The sequence below is a fragment of the Sinocyclocheilus rhinocerous genome, unplaced genomic scaffold (genome assembly GCF_001515625.1).
Source record: "Sinocyclocheilus rhinocerous isolate Xijiao unplaced genomic scaffold, SAMN03320098_v1.1 scaffold927, whole genome shotgun sequence".
In the NCBI taxonomy this organism is placed as follows: domain Eukaryota; kingdom Metazoa; phylum Chordata; class Actinopteri; order Cypriniformes; family Cyprinidae; genus Sinocyclocheilus; species Sinocyclocheilus rhinocerous.
The window spans coordinates 234362-241463 of NW_015649229.1; the positions used below are offsets into that span (position 1 = coordinate 234362).

Here is a 7102-nt window from a genome sequence, read left to right on the forward strand (position 1 = left end):
TACAGCACTTTGGATCAATTTACATTGTGTTTAAATGTGCTTTATAAATAAATTTTGTTGTTGTTGTTTAATACACACACATATATTATGTATACAAAAACTTTTCTTTTGGATGCGATTAATCGCAATTAATCGTTTGACAGCACTAGTTAAAATAGAAAACAGTTATTTTTAGTTGTAATAATATTGCACAATATTTACTATAGAAATTTCTTTCAATTTTTTTTTTTACAAAAACATTGAAAAAAATCTTACCAACCCCAAAATTTCAGCTTGCAACAAAAAAGGTTCCTTATTTAATTCTCAAAGAATTTGAATAGGAAACAGTTTGTAAATTACCCTTGAAATGCCCAGATCATCCAATAAAACATGAGTGTCGTGATGGTCGTGATGGTCGTGATGTTCATGAACAAACAGCTCATCTAACAGAGCTTCGGCCTGCAGCACGACTCGAACCTGTGAAGATATTCCACCGAACTGTGAGAGGTTCCTTTAAGACCTTCCAACAGAAATCACAAGAATTTCACCATGACTTACCTTGTGTTCATATAGTGCATCAATGAGAGTTATGAAGCGTCTGGCTTGCGTCTTCTTGTTCAAAGTGAGCAAAGGAATGTTTCGAATGAAAACTGTGTCAAACACAGCAGAGATCTCCAGGTAGTCGCTGGCTCCTACAGGCTAACAGTAAAAACAACACATTACTCACTAATATAGTTCATTTCAATGGAGGATGGTGAAACAGCATAGGAAACAGACTTACTCGATCACACAGCTCTTCAAAAGTGCAGTCTGCTATGGTCCCACATGCTTTAGCAAGTGTCAGTATCCTGCCATGTACCTTTAGAGACCTGGGCCGAGTAACTGTGATAAACACAATGAACCTGAATCAAATTTGCATAAAATATCAAATGAACTCACAATTAAATTCTCAACTCACCAAATTTTGGATGCATACATTCACATCTGGAGCAATATGTCATCTAACAAGCTGCATTGAAATTCTTTTGTTAGGGTGTTTGTTAGGGTGATAAACCATCAGCTAATTAAATGAGTGTTTTGCTATTTAGCAAACACATTAGCAGCCAACTTACTGTCATTCTGTTTGAAGGCCATCTCATCAAACAGCATATCGAGTGTTGCATCAACATCAGGTTCACTGGAACTAGATTAAAAAATATTCAATAAATAATTCATCACTTCATAATACAATGCTTTTATTTACTCATACTTGGTCAAAGCACTAACATTTACAACTGTTTAAGCAAAGCATGTCATGTTTTGGATGTTAAAATTCTTTTTAATGCCCCATCTTAATATGAAAGGACAACAGAAGCAAATCACATGATGAGATTTAAAACATGGCACATCCTGACTTGCCTAAGCAACAGTGACTCATCTAATGGTGCGTGTTTAGATTGTTTGAAAACGATCATTCTTTCTGTAGCTCTTTTTGGTAAGATTAGTGGTGCAGAAATTTTATACTTCAGCTGTAAACACTTCAGGAATACTTTTTAAGATGCAGGTCTTTGATTAAAGAAAGTAGTCAACTTCCATAACTGATTAAACAAATTATCCCATTTTGTACAACTTAATGAATTTTCTCACAGGTAGAAGAGTTTCCCAGCTGCAGGGCGATTTCTTCTACGATAATCTATTCCAGAATCCAGACGCAGTGTTTGGCAGTACTCCTGTTTACAAGACATTTGACCGCTGCATTATTTGCAGCACTTATAACAGAAAGTAATTTAACACGCATTATCACTCTTTTGACCTTATTCCCAAAAGTGAAAACTTGCCAAACTTTTTGTCACCCTTAGGCCATCAAAGATGTAGATGAGTTTGTTTCTTCATCAGGACAGATTTGGAGAAATGTAGCATTTCATCACTTGCTCACCAATGGATCCTCTGCAGTGAATGGGTGCCGTCAGAATGAGAGTCCAAACTGCTGATTAAAAACATCACAATAAAAAAAATGTTTTGGCTTCACAAGACAATAATTGGTGTGCTGGAGTGGTGTGGATTACTTGTGGGTTATTGTGATGTAATCAGCTGTTGCGACTCTCATTCTGACGGCACCCATTCACTGCAGAGCATCCATTCTTGAGCAAGTGATGGAATGCTACATTTCTCCAAATCTGTTCTGTTGAAGAAACAAACTCATCTACATCTTGGACGGCCTGAGGGTGAGTAAAGTTTCAGCAACTTTTCATTTTTGGGTGAACTATTCCTTTAAGTACACTACATAACACCAATAAACACTGCACTAAGTGTATTAGATAATACACAAACTTCACCCTCTGTAATCCATTTTTGTACAGATCTGTAAAACAAGATTGTGCTCAAAACAAACTGGGATTTGGAAGCCAAAAGTTACTGAAAGAAACTGCACATTGTGTGATGGCTACACTCAAAAAAAAACAATTGGTGCATGATTTACTTGAAATCAATTTTCACTCAGATATTGCTAGTAAACATCAACAACAAAGTAAAGGCAAATAACATTGAATTAAACAAAGACTGAAATAGTATTTTCTTTCAAAACATACTTCAATAATTTAATTATAACTATTATGAAAATTTTTTGTAGTGTTGCACAGTCACTGGCGGTCACTTTAAAGAAACGAATTTACAAATAACAGGCTTTTCAAAGAGTCAGTTGATCTCTTGATTAGTACAAGTAACTGATATGCGTTACCCTTATACCCAAAAGAAAGTGTATAACAACTGCATTCACTACGTTCATTCAGTATTTTGCTGGATTCATTGATTCTTACCATCTGGAGGCCGGTTGGACGTGGCAACTACTACAACCCCATTCAGAAAGAGGTTCTCAAAGAGCTGTTTAAGAATCATGGCATCTGCGATATCAGTGACCTATTGAACAGAGAAAGCAAAAGAAACTCTAAAAATCAATACTGATTATTCTCTGTACCGGTTTGATTGTCCCTGCATGGATTTAAAAGATAACTGAAGCAGATCTCAGTACGCTAAAGTGATCACAAAGCTTGATTAGATTGCAACTACACGATTACTGAGTGAAACATTGACCTGGAACTCATCAAAACACAGAAGACAGGCCTCCTCACTGATTTCTTCAGCAACCGGTGCGATAGGATCGTACGCCTTCACCATTTTATCCCCCTTTTCTCTTGGGCAAACTTTGCTTGAGCCGATGGATTCCTATATAAACATGAGTCTATCTGAGTAAGAGCAAATAATGGCAACTTTACTCATTTTGACATCTGTTTATAATTGATATACAGAACTTAAATTCCAATATAGGTCATTTTTGGGCTTTGGGAATACTTCAGTCACTCAGATGTTAAATAATGCACTTTGAGCCAATTTCTGTCTTTAGCTTAAAGGGGTCATATGATGCGATTTCAAGTTTTCCTTTCTCTTTGGAGTGTTACAAGCTGATTGTGCATAGATAAGATCCCTGAAGTTGCAAAGACTAAAGTCTCAAAACCAAAGAGATATTCTTTATCAAAGTTAAGACTCTGCCACGCCCCCCTAAAACGGCTCATTCTAACACGCCCCCACATATCTACCTCACTATGTGGAAATATTACCATAATGCCACCCAAATGTGCACGCAAAGAAAGAAGGCATGGTTTCAGTAACCGCAGTTAGTGTGTTTCTAGGCGAAAGCAAAAGCACTTTATTTGGCCTTCCAGAAGTAGATGCATTAGGAATCTTTAAGATTACTTACAACAGAACAACAATGCATTTTATGGACGACTGTTCTGTTGAAGAAACAAACTCATCTACATCTTGGGCGGCCTGAGGGTGAGTAAAGTTTCAGCAAATTTTCATTTTTGGGTGAACTATTCCTTTAAGTACACTACATAACACCAATAAACACTGCACTAAGTGTATTAGATAATACACAAACTTCACCCTCTGTAATCCATTTTTGTACAGATCTGTAAAACAAGATTGTGCTCAAAACAAACTGGGATTTGGAAGCCAAAAGTTACTGAAAGAAACTGCACATTGTGTGATGGCTACACTCAAAAAAAAACAATTGGTGCATGATTTACTTGAAATCAATTTTCACTCAGATATTGCTAGTAAACATCAACAACAAAGTAAAGGCAAATAACATTGAATTAAACAAAGACTGAAATAGTATTTTCTTTCAAAACATACTTCAATAATTTAATTATAACTATTATGAAAATTTTTTGTAGTGTTGCACAGTCACTGGCGGTCACTTTAAAGAAACGAATTTACAAATAACAGGCTTTTCAAAGAGTCAGTTGATCTCTTGATTAGTACAAGTAACTGATATGCGTTACCCTTATACCCAAAAGAAAGTGTATAACAACTGCATTCACTACGTTCATTCAGTATTTTGCTGGATTCATTGATTCTTACCATCTGGAGGCCGGTTGGACGTGGCAACTACTACAACCCCATTCAGAAAGAGGTTCTCAAAGAGCTGTTTAAGAATCATGGCATCTGCGATATCAGTGACCTATTGAACAGAGAAAGCAAAAGAAACTCTAAAAATCAATACTGATTATTCTCTGTACCGGTTTGATTGTCCCTGCATGGATTTAAAAGATAACTGAAGCAGATCTCAGTACGCTAAAGTGATCACAAAGCTTGATTAGATTGCAACTACACGATTACTGAGTGAAACATTGACCTGGAACTCATCAAAACACAGAAGACAGGCCTCCTCACTGATTTCTTCAGCAACCGGTGCGATAGGATCGTACGCCTTCACCATTTTATCCCCCTTTTCTCTTGGGCAAACTTTGCTTGAGCCGATGGATTCCTATATAAACATGAGTCTATCTGAGTAAGAGCAAATAATGGCAACTTTACTCATTTTGACATCTGTTTATAATTGATATACAGAACTTAAATTCCAATATAGGTCATTTTTGGGCTTTGGGAATACTTCAGTCACTCAGATGTTAAATAATGCACTTTGAGCCAATTTCTGTCTTTAGCTTAAAGGGGTCATATGATGCGATTTCAAGTTTTCCTTTCTCTTTGGAGTGTTACAAGCTGATTGTGCATAGATAAGATCCCTGAAGTTGCAAAGACTAAAGTCTCAAAACCAAAGAGATATTCTTTATCAAAGTTAAGACTCTGCCACGCCCCCCTAAAACGGCTCATTCTAACACGCCCCCACATATCTACCTCACTATGTGGAAATATTAGCATAATGCGCCCAAATGTGCACGCAAAGAAAGAAGGCGTGGTTTCAGTAACCGCAGTTAGTGTTGAAGCAGCATGTCAGGGAGACGCTGTGTGTTTCTAGGCGAAAGCAAAAGCACTTTATTTGGCCTTCCAGAAGTAGATGCATTTAGGAATCTTTAAGATTACTTACAACAGAACAGCAATGCATTTTATGGACGACGAGAGAGAGAGAACGCTAGAGAGCGAGAGAGCGAGAGAGAGAGAACGCGAGAGAGCGAGAGAGAGAGAACGCGAGAGAGCGAGAGAGAGAGAGAGAGGGGGACACAACACACACCTCGTGATTATGGTAAGGGGCGTTACATTTCCGACACGTGCTTGTGGTGTTCGGCCAATCACAGTGCACTGGGTCAGCTGGCCAATCAGAGCAGACTGCGCTTGTCGGAAGGCGGGACTTTGTAGAAAACGAAGCGTTTGAGAGAGGCGGGGCATAGAGGACCTACAATAATGTACAGTATTTGAAAAATAATGTGTTTTTTGAACATTAAAGCATGTCAACATATTCTGTTAGACCAAATACACAAAATAATGATCTTTAAAAAAGCATCATATGACCCCTTTAAAAAGCATTGAAGATAAACAGTGCACTGCCCATAACAGACAACAATCAAAAAATAATAGTCTGTTGGTGAGAAAATGTGTTGATGGTCTAATATTTACCAAATGTAATGAGGTTGTCATAAACTAATAGTTAAGTACAGTATAAATAAATAAATAAATTAAATAAATATAAGTCAGTTAATGAAAAATTACCAAAACCTAAGAATTATCAGTGCACAAACAACAATAAAGGGTATATTTACAGCATCTTGTTCAAATCTGAAAAAAATCATAATCAGAAATCATAACTAACTTACGTTTATGTACATCCAAAATGAATCCGTGAAAATGGACCCTTTTTTTCTTTGCTGTCTCTACATGATCATAAAACATGTCCATAACCATAGTTTTTCCTGTGCCTGAGAGAATGAGAAAAATGAGAAAATAAGCATTTATAAGCACAGAACTGAGCAGTTTATTTCAATAGCAAGACAACAAAGTCTGACTGAGCCACAACATGATGCCACAGAACTTACCAACATCTCCATATATGTAATAACCCTTCGGTGGTTTTCTCTTGGAGAACAACTGTTGCAGAGATAAAAGAAGTCTGAATTTGTTAAAAGCACATTTCAACATCTGCAGCATATTTTTTGGTTGCTTTCGGCCACACAACTTTGTGCAGTTTACCTTTGAGAAAAGTGTTGAGCGTTCATTGCTGTATCCTCGAAGATCCTTCTGCATCTAATCAAGTTTTTCCAAAGCAGCCCTCTGCTGCAGATCTTCTCGTAGCTATCCATCTTGAATGAGACTGTTGTAATGCTCCAACGGTCTGGCAAAACTGCCGCTTGGAGAGGTTGTGGCACTGGGAACTTCAACAGTCTGAGATAACACACTTGTGGCAAGACCTGCAAGACAGAAAATTGAGATGACTGATGTTTCACGAGTAAACAAGAATATTTGTGTTGAACAAGATCAGCATGATTGCACTTTATTCAACATGTCTATTTCTCGTGATTATTTGTAAGTGCTGAAGGACCACTATCAACTTTGTTCTTATTTTAACACCTGTTCAATGGGAGAACGGGGCTAGTTGTCACAATGGTTATAGCTCACAAGCTATACGTTTTTGAATCAAGAGTTCAGTTTTAACAAGGCTTGTTCTCTCTAGCGGTGGTTTAAAGGGGTCATATGATGCAATTTCATTTTTTCCTTTCTCTTTGGAGTGTTACAAGCTCTTGGTGCATAAAGAAGATCTGTAAAGATGCAAAGACTAAAGTCTCAAATCCAAAGAGATATTCTTTATAAAAGTTAAGAGTCAGCCACACCTACCTAAAACGGCTCGTTC

The 7102-nt window shown here is 37.2% G+C and overlaps 1 pseudogene; it reads right to left on the reverse strand.

Annotated features, from left to right (window-relative positions):
• LOC107710411 (lactation elevated protein 1-like) overlaps nucleotides 1–7102 on the reverse strand; it is a 10413-nt pseudogene that overhangs the window by 1951 nt on the left and 1360 nt on the right.